The sequence below is a fragment of the Pogona vitticeps genome, chromosome 6 (assembly GCF_051106095.1).
Source record: "Pogona vitticeps strain Pit_001003342236 chromosome 6, PviZW2.1, whole genome shotgun sequence".
Taxonomy (NCBI): Eukaryota; Metazoa; Chordata; class Lepidosauria; order Squamata; family Agamidae; genus Pogona; species Pogona vitticeps.
The window spans coordinates 87,190,555-87,210,919 of record NC_135788.1 but is presented as its reverse complement, the minus strand read 5'-3'; the positions used below and the strand labels follow the sequence as shown (position 1 = coordinate 87,210,919).

The following is a 20,365-nucleotide window of genomic DNA, read 5'->3' as shown; positions in this document are numbered from 1 at the left end:
TCCCTCCCCCACTTCGTAAATCCCTCCCTCCATTTCCCACCTATTTCTCCCCAGACTCACCCGCCTTTTTCATGCCATTCCCCCCTCATGAGGACGGTGGAGGGGGGGGTGTCTCCGGATCCGAAGGGAGCGGGGTCCCTCCTTCCCGCCTTTCCTCGTCTCTTGCGTAGTCGCTGCTCTACAGACACCAAGCCGGGAATCCCCTCCCCCTCCCCAAGGGAAAAAAAAGAACAAAAGGGGGATTGCAACACGCGGCGACAGCCCCCCCCCTTCACACAATCCACTTCTGACAAATGGAGAATCTCCGTAGTATTCTTAAAGAACCACATTTAAACATTTCTCCAGTATGGCTCGGCGTGCCACAGGCGCGCACACTCGTAACGGAGCAAATGCAAGCTGCTTCGCCGTATTTGCAAAACTATTTGTTTTAAAATGAGTGCCTTTTAAAAAAAATTTAAAAAGTGCAAAAGCATCAGATCTACCGCACGGGGCGAACTGAAGCCTTGGCGTTCCCTTATCGCTGCTTTCTGCAAAGCCCTTTTTCTTTTGTAAAAGAAATAGATCTATTTTCATTTGCAAAAGCCTCGGATCTGAACTCGGCATGGATGTCTCGAACACGCACGCTTGGGTGCGCGGCTTGTGTCTCATTACTGGGTGCTTGTGGCGAAATTACTTGCTGTGGCAGGATACACACCTTTAAATTACAGAACCGTCTTGTTTGAATCACTTCAGAATGGCGGAAATCATACGGAAAAAATCAAACACGACGGCTGTAAGAAGTGACAACTGGGGACGGCAACTCTCAGCTGCTCGTTACAAAAGTCCTTGCATCTCCCTCCCCCCCCAAGATGTTTCTAGGGGAAATTGCAAAATGAACTGATTCAAATTGATTCCGACTAGACGGCGCAAAAAACGTGAGCGCGCGCCGACGGGTAAGCCGCGCCCCCCCCTTCCCGCTCTGGCATTGCTATCCTTATATGTCCTTCCCCATTCATGCAAGCAGCCAAAGACAAACATTTTCATTCATGCATATGTTTATTGAATAGAGGCTTAAGTTACATACTGTACTCTAGAAGATAACCTGCTCCTTAATAATAAGAATAGAACAACTGTAGTGTTGCACAAGAGTGTAGTCGCGCTCCTCCAGGTCTTTTCTTGGTGGGGGAAAGGTGAGAAGCCCCAAAACAGGAGTAAGTGAGGTCGTTCAAAGCTTTATTCCATCTAGGAAAGAAATGAGCATTCAAGCAGATCAAACAACAAGTATAAATTTGTCATGCCTTTAATAGCTGGTGGGATAGCTCAGTAGCTCAGAATGGGAGTTTTCCCCCACTGTGCCTTCTCCAAGTAGAGCCAGCCTGTGTGGCCTTGGGAAACTTCTATGAAAATCAGATCACATGTGTTGCAACATCAGAAAAAGTGTCTCTACATAATTTTCAGGGATCCTGCTGCCCCAAAAGAAGGGAATTATAAGCCACTTCTGAGTATTCTCTACATGGAAAACCCTGAAAAAATTTATGGCACATGATTATTATTATAAAATACCTTTTCAAAATGGTGCCTTGACTTAAGAACATCTCTACATATGACCATTTTGAGTTACGACCAGCTCCGCCCACAAAATTTTGCTTTGACTTGCGTCCGGAGTTTCGAGTTACAACCAAAAAAGGGCAGGAGAAAAAGGCGGGGAATTCAAATTGCTAATCGTTGGCGGCAAAGAGGCTGCTTCTTTGTAGCTTTTACGCCCCAGCATTATGCTTCGCACACCTAGACTTGTGTTTCAGTGTGTACAGATTGCATAGGCAAATACTCTGCCAGTAGATCAGATTAAAGCCAGCACAGGGATGTTTTGCACACTTGCGTCCTCTGATTTTGCCTCTGACGAAGATTATCATTGAACCGGGGGATGGATGGGGTTCTTTTGAAGTCATTTTAAAGTCATGTTGTAGTCATATGGTTTTTGGGTTGGTGTGCATCCTCCTGGGAAAACCTTTAATCTATTTTTCAACTGTGTTGTATATCGGTTGAGGGGGCTGCACAGGTGTTTAGAACTGTTACATTTGAGGCTTTGGCGTGTTCCTGCCCACCCTCACACTGACTGCCTCCCCCAGCCACTAGACACTGCTGCTGTGGTGATTTTTTTTAATTTATTGCAATCTGACATAGCACTAGTTCAATATGACAGATAGAAAAAAATATTTTTTTTATTTATTTAATTTATACGCCACCCACTCTACCCAAAGGTCTCTGGGCAGCTTGCAACAATTAAAATTCAATACAATAAAATATAAAATGATAAAATAATAAAACAGAATAGACTACAAGGTTTCCCTGAAGCCCATCACATGTGTATAGAAATCGATAGACAGGCATGTCCACCCAACCTTTCTCCCTATGCTAGTTCTCTTTTCCTGTAGCCCGATAACAATAATCCTGGCATCCATTACTCAACAAACTCCACAGACACAACTTGTACTAACAGAGACATTCATACATGCCAAAACGATTCAAAATAAATCGACAAGTGATTTAAAATAACCTTCTTGCAGTGGAATACCTTGACTTCCAACAAAAAACAACAACAACACACACACTTCCCGGGCAAAAAAAGAGTGCTTCCCTATGCATCATGTAGTCTAAGTTTTTCAAATCGATTTCAGAAAGGTTTTATTCCATGTGTAACCAAGCCCTGTTTATTTTTTTTTAGTTTTTAATGTTTTAGATAATTCAATGTATTAGAGTTAACTGGTTTTTAATGTATAATTTATCGTATTTTTAATCGTTTTTAACACTGGGAGCTAGCTACAGCTTGATTTTTAAAAAACTTTTAAACTACAACTCCTAGAATGCCACAGCAAGCAAGGCAACTGGAAAAAAAAGGGTCTCGGAGTGCTTATGTATCGTCATCAACAACAGAACCACAGCACAGGCCTTGTCCTCAGACAAATCCCAAACTGAACTTCCTACTATTGTGAGGTTTCTCATCCGGGTGGAATCACTGTTGGATGACAGTTGGGGAGAGAAAAGGCTGCTGGTGCTCCCTTCGTGCTCCTCAGACTAGTCTGCTTGGAGAAATATCCACTGCTTTCAAGATTCTGCTATAGGTTCTGCTTAAGTACATTTCCCCCTCTTTTTGGTATTTAAACACATGTATCACTTAAAGGTTTTTCATCATGTCGCACAACACTGAACCACTCTCCTTTTCTTAAATTATTAAGATTCAAATTCACACAGTGACCTTTGATTTCAAGGGAGGTAGCCACGTTAATCTGTCAGAAAACCAACAGAGTCTTTTAAAAATCATACAGCAGTGTATTTGCTGCAACAGACCACTTCCTTGAGGGGGGGGGGTTAAAAAAAATCTTAGTGGTCTGGGAATTAGTGGTTCCTTTCTTTTGGAACAAAGAGTCTGGTGGCAGGTTAAAGACAAAGACCTATCATTTCTAATTCCAAGTCAAATTCATTAACAAAATAATATTTCATTCCAATTCATTCATTCATTCATTCATTCATTCATTCATTCCACACCTTCTAGTGGCCTTGCCACTTCTCTGGGTAGTTTCCAGCAGTAAAATAAACATACAAGGAAAAGTCAAATCCCACCCAGACCAAAAATATAAAGTTTGATACATCTTTATATAAAAAAGGAGCATATCCTTCCCTCCACCCTTCCTGTTCATTTAACCACATTAAATGTCTTTCTGTTCTGTATTCACCAGTTTGCAGCACTGGACTTTTTTAGCTTTTAAAATCTTTTCTTATAACATCATTCCCTGAGGCTCTATGATTAGTCGTGCCTGTCTCCACTCTCCCCTCCAGCTTGTCAGCCTTGTTTTGTTAATGAAGCAGTCAAAGCCCAAACCAATCATACATTTTCCTACTTGAGCTATGAAAAACGGGTTTTGAAGCAAATCCTTGTCTGAGAACTGTATCCCAGGTGCTACCTCTTTAAATACTTACAAACTGGGCTGTGATCTCCAGCTGTAGATTCTGTAATATCAAAATCCACTTCAAGGTCCATGAATGAACTCTCTCACTTGAAAGGTGTGAAATACTATGAAATCGGGGGGGGGGGGATTAAAAGATTGAAACGAAAAAAACTAAAAAATTGTCTTTTCCCATTCTAGAGGTCCAGTTGGTAGGTCTGGGACATAGCTGAGCCTTTTCCGTGGTGTCTCCAACATTCCAGAATCGATTGCAAGAAATCCAGACTTCTGTACTTTGTAAAAGCACTGGTTTACAAACCAGGGAAGAAATGCCGAAGCAGGGAACACTCTGAGATGGTACTAAATTCATCTTGTTTCCTAAACTTCTTGAGTTACTGGATTTTTAACATATTGTGACAAGAAAAACTATTTGAGCTTATTTTTAATTCAATTCTTTTTTTAAAATTGTATTTATATTTAATTTTAACATGTATACTGGATTCTTTGCATGAGACTAGACAACAGAAGAAAAGGGCTGACAAATGGTCTCTGTTAGGAATTATTGCATACAATAGTATGTTAAACGGATAGAGTCCAATGTAAACAAAATTAAGTATTTTTAAAATACTTTAATTGTCGTGTGGAAGCAAAATTATATTACAACATAGAGCCTTTCAACTTAATTTTTTTAAATTGACCTTTAAAATTGTTTTTATTCCTTTTAAAAATAATGTCCCTTCATTTATTTTATCATACAGTGCTTCGAGAGCCATGGTGGGCAGAGAAGAAACTAATAAAATATTACAATTAGGAACAAGCAAATTTTAAGTTCTGCTTGAGCAGGAGAACAGTGGTCGTGCAATAACTGATATCCAGTAGTAAGCTGCAACTATAGTAAGCCCACTGGATCAGTACAGATTTGATGAAGTTCCATTGATTCAATGGGCTTATTCTAGTTGTGACTTACAATTGGATTTTAGCCATTTTACATACACCACTCCAGACACCATGCTATCCCCAATTTCCTCTGATAAAGAATTTGCTAAGAAGATGCTGGCCACAGAGACTGGTGAAACATTAGGAAGAACAACCATCAGAACGGCCAAAGAACCCGAAAAACCCACAACAACCACTAGATCCTGGCCGTGAAAGCCTTCGCGAATATAATTTGTTAAGAGTTAGAATGTTAAGAGTTGGATTTGGGCTTGAGAAATCCAGGGTCTATTTGCCATTGAGCTGTTACATTCAGTGAGTAACCTCGAGCTGTGAATGAATCTGTCAGACATGAAACTCAGTGGATGACTCAGACTCATCTCTCACACAGAGTTGTGAGACTAAAGTGGGGAGCAGAGCCATACACATCACCTTGATCCCATTGGAGGGAAGATGGGACAAGTTAAATTAATAAAGAAATAAAGTATGAAGTAGTGGCCATACTTCATACTTTGTGGAAAACATTGTATTTGAAAGGTTGTTAGATGATGGTGATCTGTTGAAAGACATATTTTATTTTAAAGTGTAAAGTGTAACTCTCATCAGTGCTCCCAGGGCCCTGCAACACTTTCCAACATTTGTAAAGTTGTTTTTTTTTTCAAACTTTGACCATGGGAGAGCTGGGGGGGGGTGTCAGGGTTTTTTTTTAAAAGGTTTTTAACTGAAAAATATTTCTAGGGGAGGCAGGGCAAGGGAGCAAGTGATGTTCCTCATGTCCAGACCTGGAAATATAGAACTCTGAGATTTCTGGAAGTTGCCCAGCTCTCTTCTGTTTGAAGGCTGGTGTAAAGATCAAATAACTATTTATTTATTTATTTATTTATTTATTTATTTATTTATTTATTTAATTAATTAATTAATTAATTAATTAATTAATTAATTAATTAATTAATATCCCACCCATCTGGTCTGTTCGACCATCGGAAGAAAGTACAGGAACCTTGGAGTGTCCTTCAACAGTCTGGATGTAAATCACAGACGGGGAAGGCACACAAGTTACCTCTTCACTGACTTGACCACTAAGTAGAGTTGTATCGTATGACTAGTTCAATTATTATTTCTAAATTGGCATCTACACAAATGCTAGTGGATAGACTATCTGGACAACAAATCAAGCAAACTGGGCTCAAATCTTTGTTTGATGGTGAAAATTCACTGGGGAATGGCAATGTAAAAACTATTCTTTAAGCATCTTGTGTTTGTCACAAATTCCCTTAAGGCCAACATAAGTGGGATCCAGCTTGATAACATGTAACAACAAATGCAAATGACATGCAAACCCATGTTGATTTTTCTTAACAATGGATGATTGACAATGCTATTGTCAACCCTTTGTTTACTTTCTTGCTGTATCAAAAAAGGGAGCAGTAGTTAACAAGGCGGCAGCAGTGGAGAAAATGTGTCGGATGAAGGTTGGTTAACCAGCACTCACAGACAGATTTTTTTTAATACAGTAAAGCCTATCTGGAAGACACATCAATTGTGTGTGGCGCATCAGTGCATCTCATACAGATGCTTGCAGCATCAACATCTGATGATCCAAATTGTTATAAATTTCAGGATTCGCTTGGAAATTAAAGAGTACAGTAAATGAAAGAACAAAGAAGATAAAGGCAGAAAGCCCAATGCTAACTATGTTCATGCAACTTATTTTTGTTTTTGGATTGTCAGTTCCATCTTGAGCTGGAACTGTAAGAAATTTGACACTGAGCAAATATCAGCTCTTTCTTGCTGTCTGCACATGTCACTTAGCTACTGCTGTTTTCCCCTCCCCCATTTGGAAGCATTTGCCCTAAAGAGCCACATGGCAAAATCCTCTTTGGAAGGGCAAAATTCAAAGAACTGGAGCCTGGAAAAGCTGCTGTGTTAGTTAAGAGACCCTGGAATTTGTAGTCTAAAACCATACAGTAATGATTGAAATCCTGTTGCACAGTTCTGCATGTGCAGTGGGAATGGTGTCCTTATCAGTGACCAATTGCTGCTGATTGAAGCCAAATTGCCACCGATTAAAGACGTGCATGTAACTCATACATGATGTGATGAAGTTTCATGCACACTAAGATTGCCAGATAAAGCCTTTAATCAAGGACAGTTTGCCACTGATAATGACATAATCGCTGTCAGTGGTTATCATCATGACTGGTTAGCTGAGTGTGATTTTTACATGGATTGTTATGCTTTACTGCTTTGACCAGGTTTTTAGTACTACTTGTGTTTAACATTTCTCAGAGTGGTATTTGTTCCTTCTTAATATTTGTATACTTATTGTTTTTAGCTTTAATATTGTCTTTTAATGATGTAAGCTGCCTCTTTATACTCATTGTTCTTAGCTTTAAATATTTTCTTTTAATGATGTAATCCACTTTGGGTTCTTTTTAAGGTGAAAGACCAGGTAAAATATTTTAAATGAATAAATAAAATAAGTTACACGTGCAGAACTGTGCAATAGGGTTTCAGTCAGTGTTTCTAAATTTCTTTAAATACTACAAAGGCAGAAGCAATTTACCATGCAGAACAGTCCCCAGGCTGTCTCCATTTTATCCAAGAAAAGGTTACTTCAATTAAGGCAAGACAGTGCCATTATAAAAACATTTGTTTGGGGCTAAACCAAAGGAAAACTTGTCCACAACTATCAGAAACCAATTAAAGGCCAATCCCACCCGAGAGATAGCTTTGGATCTCAGTTCCTTCAGAGCATATCAGGGCCATGCACTAACCCTGTGGGATAATTTATGACCTTATCTTCAAAGGATTCTCCATCTCTGTCAGGCTAAACTACTTCCGAAATTATCTTCAGTTTTAACACTAGGTTGTTTTGTGGCAAAGGGGGGGGCAGGGGCTGTAACCAGGGCAGGCCAAGCAAGGTGTTGTCCCAGGACTCCAAAATGTAGAGGATGCCAAAATCTAGAAGCACTTCCAGCTCCATATTCACTAGTGTTTTCTGATGTGATTGGTCAACATTGGAAGTTAAACGTGAACATACTGTGCAAGCGTGATTTCTGAGGCATGCATTTCTGAGGAACCCCCACCTCTGAAGATAAGGTATTATTAATTATTAATAACAGAGAATAGACATTTTATTTTATGTCTAATTTGATCCTCAGTCTGGTGGCTTTAAAGACAACATCTGGAGTGTGTACTGAGCAGGCACACGTGTAGCTTGTTTTCCGTCTTACCCGCCATGTAAAAACATAATGAATGAAATCCTGTTGTGAAGCTGCTTGGGTGTAATTTCACATTATGCCTGCGGTGACTACAGTAGTGCCAAGGCAGAAGTGCTATCCATGAAGCACTTATGTTAGCGTTGTGCGCAACCTGGGAACCATTTGACCAATTATGCAATTGTATTGTACAATCTGTCTTGCCCGGATAAGACAATCTGTGTTATGCAGTGATGAACCGGATTCCAACCACTATATTTTTACTTAAATTATATTATGATTTTAGCTGTGCCAACTTTGACACAGACAGCGAGGGGTAAATCGCAAGGCAGTCAAACCCTTATATTGATTTACATAGCTCAGTGTGGCAAGTTACTGGTACTGGTATCTGTCAACTTCTCACCACTTCAACAGGTCAGTTTTCCTCTTCAACTGTGGGTGCCTTTCCCCCTTTAGGGTTTGGACACCAACGTTTTGTTTGGTTTTGTTCTGTTTTATATAATTTGATATAATGAGGACTGAATAAATAAATACTTTTACTCATTGGCACATGCCCAGAAAAGCAAAGATTGCACATTCTGGGGGACCTCAGTACAAATTCAACCAGCACTCTGTGTCAGCATGATGGCTTCTCTCCTCTGTATCACTGAATGTGTATGTCACAGAAGGACTCTTGTCCCTTGCCTTGAACTGGAAATAGGTTCTGGGGCAAAGCACTAACAGAAATGGAACTCTGCTCACAAGGTCGATTTCCAGGCGAGCAATGAATATGCAGATAAAGCTCCATTAACTAAAATAAGCCCATAATCACTGGCAACAATGATGACACAAACTGAAACAGCATTTTCTCTCTCTCTTTTTTTTTTACACGCTCTCTCTCTTATTCTCTCTCTCATCAGCCTGTTCCCAAGAAGCCTATATTTAGCGCAGCTCCCCAGCTTGCGCCAAGTGCTCCAGGCAGCTATCAGATCTGCTAGCTTGCTTTGCTCCAGTAAGCCAGGCTGCCACAGCAGGGGTCACTCACGACCACATGCCAGCCAAAGGCATGGCTCAGAGCGCCAGTTGCTAACCAAAATGAAAACGAAATAGAAATAAAAATATGGTGAGCAGGATGGCGAGACGGAGGAGAACTGCCTCGGAGAGCAGAGAATGGGGTTTGGTGGCACATTCATATCTGAAAAGGGAAGGAGAAGAGGCTAAGCAGTGTACAGGCGGAGATGCCACTGACAAGAGCTTCTCAAGGTCCTGATGGTGTCACCATTGCATAAGGCTGCTTTACCTCTTTGCTGTCTCCACAACTGAAGTGTACAACTAAAGGTTCAAAATTCTGCTGGGATCCAGTTGTCCTTGGGATGGATTTGGTTGGTTCATGGTTGGTTACATGTATCCAACTTTTCCTCCAGTGAGTTCAAAATGGTGTAGACCACTGGTTCTTAACCTTTGTTACTCAGATGTTTTTGGACTGCAACTCCCAGAAGCCTTCACCATCAGCTCTGCTGGCTGGGGTTTCTGGGAGTTGCAGTTCAAAAACACCTGAGTAACAAAGGTTAAGAACCACTGGTGTAGACAGTGCTTCTCCTCCCTGCACTATCTACACAACAGCCATTCATGGTAGGTCAACTGCTAGAGAAAGAGGCAGGCAGGCAGACAGGTTACCCAGTAGATCAAACTAGAAGACAGAGTTAGTATGTCATAAGAATAAAACAAATTCTTTAAGAGGCAAAGGACATCCATTGTAGTATGAGTAACTTGCCTTATGCCGTATATTGCAAATTTTCTTGGTTTTGTTTTGTGATTGAGCATTGGGAAGTACACATTGGCTTCATTTCCAAGTCTGATTACTTAAGCATAGAGCTCTGAAGGAATTGTATGCCTGGAGGGAGAACATGATAGTAATAGGAAACAGATTTATTTCTCTGTAGTATATGTAATTTCAGCCAGTGGTTTTTCATGGCTCAATGGTACATCAGTGGTGAAGTCCCAAGTTTCAATCCAGAAGCCTAATTAACCACACAATATCAGCTTTCACTGTTGGTTATGCCAAAGCCTTAGTCATTTAGTGTTTATTTGTTTATTCCTTTATGGAAATCAAAGCAGCATAACTGGGGGTTCTATGTGGTCTCCCCAGAACTTTTGGATTACCCCTCCTTGAACTGCATCTCACCCCAACCAGCTTGGCCAAGTTTTCCAAGATCTATATGGACTTCCAACCAAGAACTGCCACCAAATGAGGCTGCTACATCATATGCCACCCTGCTCACAATCTGCAGACTTCAGTTTAAATACACATCACATCACCCCAGGTTTCTGTCTTTGGACAGCAGTGGCATTACTTAATTCAAGGTGATTGCACAGCATGTGTCCACCTTTCATTAAGAATGCATATGTTGTATGGGAGGGACCCGAGCATTGACCCTGTGTCGAGAAGGATGTGGACCAAAACAAAAGTTCAGATCCAGATTTCAGACCTTGCACTTAGGCTGATTGGAACACATTTCTCCCCATGGAAGCATTTCCAGCACCCAGCCGGAGAAATACTGTACAGAGAGTGTTGGGGGATCCTGCTGAATGTGGTAGGCTTATTTGTGGTGTGGGGCAATCTGGGTTGTGTGGTGCTGTAAAAGTCTAAAGGGGCTGTTTTCTGAGAGAAGAATCTTTCCATCCATAGAAAGCAGAGCCTAGATTCAACCCAGTTCTCTTCCGGTGCTTCCTTGCTTGAAGTTTCCTGGCAGAAAGAAATAGAAATGCAGACTCTGATACTTGGAAAATAGATTATCTGAAGACTTAGCTCCGGATTTGCAGGGGAAGCCCAATATGTTGGTTTCAGTCTTTTAACGTCTGCGCATATTGACAGTGGCTGACAACAAAACAGGCCACATGACACGTTGGGAAATAGATACAGATGTCACATTGACTGAACTGGATTGGACAGAAGACAGTCACTGGTGCAGCGACTGCTCCCGAAAGACTGGAATATGACTCATAAAGCAGTCCTGTGCTTTTTCTCTGTGAGGGTAAGAGAGCAGTTGGCCCTCCAGATGCTGCCAGGGCACCTCTTCCATAATGCCTCCTCCTTGATTACAGCTGATGGGAATCACTACCCAACAAGAGTTGCCAGGTCTCAGGTCTCGGGCTGAAGTTTCAGGTAGTTGCTATGCAAATCTCGGAGCAAGTACCGCCGGATAAGAAAACATGAGTTTATTTTGTGATTTCATTGATTGAAGCCTAGTTAACCATCTCTTCTCTACTCCTAGTTAGTGCCACGGCTGAGTGCAAAAGTGTTTGTATGTGTATTGCACACTTATACAGTATCTTTAGAGACAACAGGGTAAACCCGTGCTATCTATCTTATTATTTCATGCCCATAAATACACTTACACACAAACACAGATCTTTGCTATTTCTGTTCCAGGGCCAACTAACCTCACATCATGTTATGTCCCTGTAATACCACTGAACACAGGCAAAGCTTACTTCCTAGTAAGTATGTGCAGGCATGATCCAGGGAAAAAGAAATTACACATTATTTTGTTCCTTTCCTACCCATGATCTGGGAAGCAGGTCCTTTCTTTACCTGTCCCATTACCTTCTTACAGCCTCTGTTTCACACTTGGGAGACTCAGGAGACACTTTGTGCCCTGGCTGCAATTTGACTTTGTTGTATTCGTTATGGAACAGCTTTCGAGGAGTGTTAACTTGTGTTGGACAGGAGAGCACATGGTGGAATCTGAAGTGTGTTTATTCAGAAGGGGGTACACTCAATTAGCCATAGGGGCCGTTCCAGCATGGCAGTTCTAAGATGATGATGATTATGATTATGATAATTAAGACCACAGCAAAAACAACCTCCAAGTGAAGTTTAGCACCCCCAAAAGAGGAGGAAAGAAGAACTGCATCATAGCTAGAAAAAAAGTGAGAAGAGGAAAATTGTCCACCAAAATATTCAATTTGCTACCGTGCAAACATAGGTGGAAAGACATGTAAATGTTATGTGTGAAATCAGCAGAGCAGTGCCCCATTTTGGGCTCCCAAGCTGTACAACAGTGTCTCATGATCCACCTGCACTCAACCTGCCTGTGTAGGAAATTGCTTTTTCTGGTAGCATGAAAGTGACTGCTGGCTAACATGCCTGCAGGCAACATTTCTGAGCAAGGGCCATCAGAGGGACAAAGCCAGGCACACAGAGAACAATGGAGGAGTGCTAGAAGGTAAAATGGAGGGAATGATGCTATCCTTTCCCATCTGTCCCATCCTCTGTGGGCCTTTTCTATTGCCCTGCAGAGACATAATTTCTTCACCGATTAATGTAGGTACAGTAGAGACTGGCTGAGTGAACAGATTTTTTAAAATTTTTATATATTTTTTTATTTTTATTTTTTGCTGGAGATTGATCACTGCCCTGTCTCTTCCTCCTGAAGACCAAAGCCCTGGAAAACTGGAAGCCTATATAAAAATATTTTGTTACTATGGACAAGCTATGTTGAATGGCCAGTATGGCTTGCCAAGGGAAAAAACTATACCATATTGCTTCTATCCATTTACTACCCCTCTGCTACAGAGTTAACATTTCTTGTAAATAATAAATCTTTAGCAGTTTATTCACATTTATCAGTACTCAATGTTCCCCTCCCCATTATGTCAGCCAGTGCAGCCCTGCATCAGCCACCACCGCAAAAAACAAGCAAGAGCTTTTTCCATAAGATACCTTGCTTTATTTTAAGACTTTTCTGGATCAGTACACAACGGTGCCATCCTTCCCCTCACAGCAATATTGCTCCCCCATAGCACTAAAAAAATGCAGTTTTCCAGGGCTATGGTCTTCAAGCAGAGCATATGGGGCTTTAGATTAAGGGGTTAAAGGTCATTATGGCCTTTTCACCAGGTTGCAGGGAGCGGAGCCAGGTTGGGATGAAGGGAGGAGTCATAGGGATTTAATGGGAAATGGGACGGGATTGGATGTCAAAAGCCAAGATGGAATCAGGACTACATCTGGAAGGGCCTTGTGGGGCTATGGATGGATCTGTTGTTTTCTCAGCCTTATTTGGGAGGAAGAATGCCAGAAGAATGATTGATCCAAGTATTCTCAAGACCTCTGTTTTTTCCCCCACCTCTAGGTTTTCTGTCAATATTTACAGGGAAAATTTACTTGACAAAATAGTCTCTGTTGACTTAGCTGCCATGGCAGCTCCGTTGAAAATAGCTCTTGTGTTAAAGACTGGCCACTATGGAGTCTTTGTGAAATAGGTTGTGGAATCTGGCAGTCATGCAGAAAGATAAAGATAGCAAAGGATATTGTGCTGACCAACAAATTATTCTGAAGTTGTGGCCTCTTTTATTACATAAGCCAGAAGAGGCAGGTGCTTCATTTTACAACCACAGATGACAATATATGGAAGGATCCCTGGGCTGAACAATTGGGCTCACACAACTATATCATTTTACATGGGATTACCTTCCATGAATATCCATCTTGACTGCATTAAGACTATTAATTGTCCCTCCTAAAACACCAAATTTCAGATTATGACATTATTCTCACACCACAAAGTTGCGTTCATCGGCTGAGGCATTGAGTGACCATTTTACCTGGCTGGCTGGGTTTTACCTGGATGTTACGTGTGCCACTGGGGTCTGATTAGCCTATCAATTAGGTCATGGTAGAACAGGTTACGGAACATGGTATTAATGAAAAAAGTTACCCAGCAGATAAGGGTGGCAAACTCTATTAAATTATGCAATAAAATGTTTTGAAGGGTGCTACAGTACATACAGTACATAAATGAAAAGAGGTGGAAGCCTAATTCTCCAGCCATACAAGCCAACCTATGGAAAAATTCCTGGGCTGAATCATTTGGCTCACGCAACAATAGCATTATAGGTGATTTAGGAAGCAATTGTCAAAATGTTAAGATCTCTTTGCCATCTTTAGTTGTTTCTAATTTTTTTAACGGTGTTCCGTGTCTAGTCGCGCTGGCCACGTGACCATAGAAGATTATCTTCAGACAAACGCTGGCTCTGTGGCTTGGAAACGGGGATGAGCACCACCCCCTAGAGTCGAACACGACTGGACAAAAATTGTCAAGGGAAACCTTTACCTTTAATTTTGTGTTGTTGATTATTAAACTTTACTCTTTTTTCAAGATTAGGAAGAATATGCATTCATAACCTGTCAAAAATTAGTGTGACTGCAACTTGATGTCTAAGGGACATCCCCTTGTCAGGAGAAAGGTGGACTATAAATAAAACAAACAAATAAATAAGGGAGGTTCCTTACCTGATTCCGTAGTGTGCTCTTCTTCATATCACTCATGACTTGCTTGAGTTGCTATGTGGCTTCTGACATTGTCAGTTTGCCTTCTGAAAGGTGACTTGGAGGTAAGTATTCTGTAGAAGAGCTATGTAAAATGAAATTGCACTGCCAAGAAATTACACCATTGCTGGGTCTCTGTAAGACAGAATGTCCTTAACAATGCAGGTCTTGTGAGAAAAGCTAAATGTAAATCTCACTCTCTCTTTCCACACATGGACAAACACACAGACACACAGATACATAAACTATTTTAAAGAGATATGAAAAAGTGAATCAGAATCCCATCCTACTTTTGTCTGGAATTAGTAGGTATTCTCTTAAAAATATTGTGCTATGATATTTATGTGAATGATTTTAAGACAGGATTCCTGAAGACTGCTTGACTGGCCTGTCAATGTGCCTGTCTTTTTTTTTTATTGGTACTGTTTTCTAAATTTACATGAAATAGAAACAACTCTGACAAACTACAGCAGACTACAGTACTGTGTTTCTGGAGCATGCATGTATTGTGTCTTACGAAGACTTTTGGAAAACGGTTCCTGTGTGACTCTTTAAACAGCCCAACAGCTTTATAATGAACCATAAAAGGGAGCTGGGGGTCAGCAGAGGGCAGGATCAAACGAGGGGGCCTGTAGCACAGATCAATTCACCTGGGATTGAGGGAGCATGGGCAACACTGTCACCAAAACAATCTCCGGTCTTTGTGTGTGATCAGGTAATACAAATAGAAGCATAAAATAGGCTGTGAATCAAACCACAGCAAAGCCGAATTGCTCTGATTCGACTTGCATGTGTAGTCGTAGCCTAAGAGGGAAAAACACAGAGGTAGGATGACTGTCCACTGTGCCACTTGCCTATGTGGTGCTTTCAGGATGCTTCCTACTCATACTTCTTTGAACATAAAGTCCCATTGACCTGAGTCAGTAAGCATGCATTGGACTGCATGGCACATCACACAATTTCACCAGGCTGAGGAGCTTCATAACATGAAGAAATTGTTCCCGAGTTTCCTTTTCCTCCTCACCCCCTTTCCTTTTCTGTCCTTCCCTTTCCGACCGTAAGCCTGAAGGCATTGTCTGTCTTATCTCATTAATTCCTGCTGTTTTGTTTGTTGGTATGGATCTATAAATTGCTCTGAGGTCCGTTCCAGCTGTAGAGCAAAGTATAACTACCACCGATCAGCCAATCAATCAGTCAATCAGCTAATGAAAGCACAAGGAGCAGCAGAACCCAAGTTGGATCCTGCAGCTATCATCAAATCTGTTGCATCCTGGCTTTCATACTATAAAGCTTGAGAGCAAAACACCAGCCACAGCAAACTGCCAGATCTCATAGAGACGGTAAGAGCTGCCCCAGTTTTTGCTGGTCGCTGATCATGTGACTATTGGGCAATACAGATGTACCCAGCACATGGGGTGCGGGAGTCACCCTACAGGGGCAAGATGAAGCACTTATCCTGTTAGGAGGGATTGCAGGCCACCAATACACCGCAAGATGAATCCCAGCTATTCTCAAAGTTTTGGCCAAGGTGGCAACAAGGGCAGCATCCCAGCACTAAAAGTTGGATCTGAAAGTTAGATGTAGGATTAAAATTCTTGCCAGAGGAAAACAAAAACCCAGCAATCTTCTCATGTTAAATTTAGTGTCCAAAACCTCCTCGTTTAAAAGGCCTTACAGGATAATTCCCGTGCAGAGGCAACCATGGCAGTATGTGTCACCTTGGTTGGGTTATTAGCAATAATGAATGCATCTTTCACGGTCCCTGAGCTCTCACTTCCTTTGAATCTTTCCTTTGAAATTTGGTGACAGATGTCCTAAGGTTCTTCATGCTTCCTGCTTTCTTCTTCACCCCGCCACTGACTGCACCCTAACCAGATGTGGCAGGCCAGGGGAAGGGCTCCCGATACCCCCTTAATCTCTGTAACCTTCAGAAGCTCTGTTTCTTGCACGCTCAGCACAAAAGAGCGGAGAAAATGGGTGTCTCTTTGAGAAACAGTTATAATGAGCCATGTGTGCAAAGAGGAAAGCAAGAAATATTGAGGTCAACATCAAATATTTGCTAGGGGAAGACTGGGAGGCGGCCTGAGATGAACTCTGAGGGTGGTGAAAAAAGTGCCAGAGGACTAACATTAGGCAAGGTCGAAGGAATGTGAAGATAAGAAGAAAATTCAGAATTACTTTGGGTTCAAAATTTAAAATCTCAAATAATTTAATATAAAAAGGCTCAGATTGGTAGTACCCTGACTGGGACACCAGAACATCATCATCAACAACAGGTCGGTCTTTCAAGTCCTTCAGAATGTTTCCCCAGGTTGCTGTATTGTAAGATGTGGGAATGGGAAGGAGGGGGAGAAGCTGAAAAACTTAAAAGTTTATTCTGGCCAGATGTTACACCTGTGGCAGCTGTAGTAGTTACTTAAGTACAAGAACAGGAAGAGATTTCAAGCTTTAGGTTGCACCTCAAAAAATGTAAAATGAATTGCCTCTTGACAAAGCTCTTGCAAGACCTCAACGAATTGCCCATTCATTGCCTTGTATTCCCAAGCTGTTGCTCCCGTAATGGCTTGGAGCAGAAGCACTGAGTAACATAGCAATCCTATCTAGTCAAATGTTTTGCATTGAAATTTCAGTTATATGTAATTCTATGTGCTTAATTCCGTTACAATATAATATTTTTATATTTTATTTTTCTTCTAGTTACAGCTAGCAGGCTTATATATTGCACATGCTTGTTAATTAAAGGCTAAACTAAATAAGAATTAGGATTAATTTGGGATGTTGGGCTGGGACCTAGGAAATCTGAGTTCAAATCTTCACTCTTATTTCTTTCATTTCATTTATTTAGGACAAGCCATTTACAGTATTCACTCTTTCCCCACAGGCTTGGGATCCATACAATGCTGTAAATAATCGGAAGCAGGTGGGCTGGGGTAGAGAAAGATAAAAAGAACCCATCCTTACGCTGGGCATAATTAACCCATAGAATTCACTGCCACAGGATGTTATGATAAGTTCTACCAATAGAAAGAATTAACAGAAAGACTGCTGACGCAAGAGTGACCATGCAAACGCTTCCCAGCTGGGCTTGAGGCCTAGCAAGGGTCATATCCAGGATGAGGAGGGTGGGATCCTCAGCTGCTTTGTGGGGCCTCCCATTGTGAAGGATGTGATGGGAAACAGAGACAGGAAACTTCACCCACATGAAAGGGAAGAAGGCTCTTCAGCTAGGGGCTGTGAAACTGCCATAGAAATCTGGTCCAGAAAAATCTGATCCAGCAACAGAAAATGGAATCGGCAGTAGTCATTATCACCATTAATTTGCAAATTGAAAAGTTTTGGATTTTCCTACCAGGAAACAAAATTCTAGAAAAGTGTGAGGGGCCTTTATGTTTGATGGGTTTTGGCCTTTTAATGTGCTGTTTTGTAAAATCTACTCATCGTCTCTTGCTAGCAGTTCTGTCAGCAAGTGGCATTTAAATATAAACACGTGGTCATGGGTGTTCAGTGGACATTACTTGCAATTAAATGATATAGGCTTCTATGTCAAAGCAGAGGTGGTAAAGAGCAAAGGAGTCAAACTCAGAAAAAATCTATTGTGAAATGGGTGAGAGAGAACAGTTTGCACCCATAACATCTTTTGTTATTGTTTATGGTGATTTAGGTTCTCCGATTAAGGAAATTGCAGGAATCTTGTCCAAGGCCAACCCAATATATTTTGCTGCTGAAGGCAAAGTACAAGCTGTCCTTCTTCTCATTGCATGTACGGATTATGGTTGGGCTGGTAGTTGATGGAACAGCATCCTCTGCAACTCTTTTGGCACTAGGCCAGTGTAGAGGACCCATCCCAACAGAGTAGAAAAGTCTTCACTACTCTACCCTCGAACAGAGCCTCAGGGGGCTCAAAGTGAATAGGAAAGAGCACGGTTGCTTCTCCTCAAGAATTTGCTCCCCAAAAATCTGATCCTCCTCAGAGACATTTTGGGAGGGGATGCTAGAAGACTTTTTTTTAAAAGGGGGGGCTTCTGTGAGAGTGAAATGCTTGTCAGTGGATAGGTGTAGAAGAAGGCTGAAGGCCAGGGCCCTGATGACTACCGTGTTTCCCTGAAAATAAGATAGGGACTTATATTAATTTTCACTCCAAAAACGCATTAGGGCTTATTTTCAGGGGATGTTTTATGTTTTTCATGTACAACCATCTACATTTATTCAAATACAGCCATGTCATCTTCTGGTTGCTGCACATGGTGGAGGGCGGGGTTTCACAACTGGGGCTTATTTTTGGGGTAGGGCTTATAATTATGAGCATCCTGAAAAATCATACTAGGGCTTATTTTCAGGTTAGGTCTTATTTTCGGGGAAACAGGGTAAATGTTGCCCTGCTCGATATTCAGCACTAGGAGCTGGTCCATAGTTGACTGCCACATGCAGTACCTTCAAAAGAGCCTAGATATGAACCAAAGTATCTCTCATCTGGGAGAAAGGTGGTATACAAGTGAAAATAAATGAATAAAGTACCATCAGTTAGAAGATCAATGACCTTTGCTTGAGGTGTTGGAAGCTGCTGCCAGTTAGAACAGCCAATAGGCAGGGAACAAGTGGCCTGTGGGCTTCATGCAGGCCTACTCATTTCTATGAGCCCTGGAGTCCTTCCCCACCCCTGAGAAAAATGGCTTTCAGTAAGAAGTGGTGAATGCAACTGTAGGAAAGCACAGTCTTCCTTTAAAACAACAACAACAAGGAACATAGAAACTGCCCCCTGGGCCCTCCAAAATAGCCCCCATCTGTAAAAATAGAGTCTTAAGTTAGGCTGAAAAACAATTTGACTCTTAGCAGCAGCTACAGTAATTTATTTTTGAAAAGCCGCTATGCTGAATGTACTGTAATGGAAAGGACCATTTGCTGCTTGGATTAGAATTTGCTGTGCTCTTCAGCACTTTACAAAAATCCCTCACATAGCAAAACACACGGCGGTTTCAAGATAAGAACTAAAACCTTAACTAAAATGTCAAGTAAGCAGTAAACAAAGATATTGTACCCTCTCACATATTGCACTCACATGCCACTTATCTGACTACATGATTTTTCCCTTGGTGTTTCTTTTGTTGTTGTTTAGTCATTAAGTCGTGTCCGACTCTTCGTGACCCCATGGACCAGAGCACGCCAGGCCCTCCTATCTTCCACTGCCTCCCGGAGTTCTGTCAATTTCATGTTGGTTGCTTCGCAGACACTGTCCAACCATCTCATCCTTTGTCGTCCCCTTCTCCTCTTGCCTTCACACTTTCCCAACATCAGAGGCTTTTCCAGGGAGTCTTCTCTTCTCATGAGATGGCCGAAGTATTGGAGCCTCAGCTTCAGAATCTGTCCTTCCAGTGAGCACTCAGGTTTGATTTCCTTCAGAATCGATAGATTTATTCTCCTTGCAGTCCAGGGGACTCTCAAGAGTCTCCTCCAGCACCACAATTCAAAAGCATCAATTCTTCAGTGCTCAACCTTCTTTATGGTCCAGCTCTCACTTCCATACATCACTACAGGAAAAACCAAAGCTTTGACTATGTGGACCTTTGTCGGCAAGGTGATAGCTCTGCTTGTAAAAATGCCATCTAGGTTTGTCATTGCTTTCCTCCCAGGCATCTTTTAATTTTGTGGCTGCTGTCACCATCTGCAGTGATCATGGAGCCCAAGAAAGTAAAATCTGTCACTGCCTCCTTATCTTCCCCTTCTATTTGCAGGAGGTGATGGGACCAGTGGTCATGATCTTCGTTTTGTTTTGTTTTTATGTTGAGCTTCAGACCATTTTTGGCACTCTCCTCTTTCACCCTCATTAAGAGGTTCTTTAATTCCTCCTCACTTTCTGCCATCAGAGTGGTATCATCTGCATATCGGAGGTTGCTGATATTTCTTCCGGCAATCTTAATTCCGTTTTGGGATTCCTCCAGTCCTGCCCTTTGTATGATGTATTCTGCATATAAGTTAAATAA

General features: G+C 41.5%; 1 protein-coding gene across 1 annotated transcript in view; it reads right to left on the bottom strand.

Annotated features, from left to right (window-relative positions):
- Positions 1 to 626, bottom strand: part of GJC1 (gap junction protein gamma 1) — a 42,121-nt gene extending 41,495 nt beyond the window's left edge. The window contains exon 1 of the mRNA XM_020798040.3: positions 61 to 626. The gene's annotated coding sequence lies outside the window, so the exon portion shown is untranslated. The remainder of the gene's footprint in view (positions 1 to 60) is intronic.
- Positions 627 to 20,365: the final 19,739 nt, after the last annotated feature.